Below are 500 nucleotides of genomic sequence, written 5' to 3'. Positions count from 1 at the left end.
AAATAAAATTAAAACCCATGGTTTTGCGTAATATCAAGATGGCGCCCTTAAAGCAACTATGACATTACAATTGACAGCAAACGTCAAATCGACTACTGCATTAAAACATCATCATCCCGCCATTATTACCTATATTACTGCTGCATTTCTTGAGAGAGAATGAATATTATTTCGAAAGAATTAAAGCAAATTTTTAGGTTTGTTTAATCATACATAGTTATAAAAATATTTTCTTTAATTCCGCCAGAGTACAATGACTGATCCTGGGCTCCATACAATTTTGGACCATCTCCTTTATATATTTTTTTGCTTTACAAATCTTTACAAGCATCTACTGTAAAGTTCACTTTTATGAGTTAGCGTAGTATAAATTTGATAAAATCAAATGTATATTTTCATGCCGTATGATTTTGCGATGCACATGATATCCGTTATCTCTTAAGTCGTAGGTAATGGAAACGTACTCTATATAAATACAACTATATTTTCCTGCAGTGCTT

Source organism: Bicyclus anynana, chromosome 8, assembly GCF_947172395.1.
Source record: "Bicyclus anynana chromosome 8, ilBicAnyn1.1, whole genome shotgun sequence".
Classification (NCBI taxonomy): domain Eukaryota; kingdom Metazoa; phylum Arthropoda; class Insecta; order Lepidoptera; family Nymphalidae; genus Bicyclus; species Bicyclus anynana.
Note: the sequence above shows the minus strand (reverse complement) of the source record.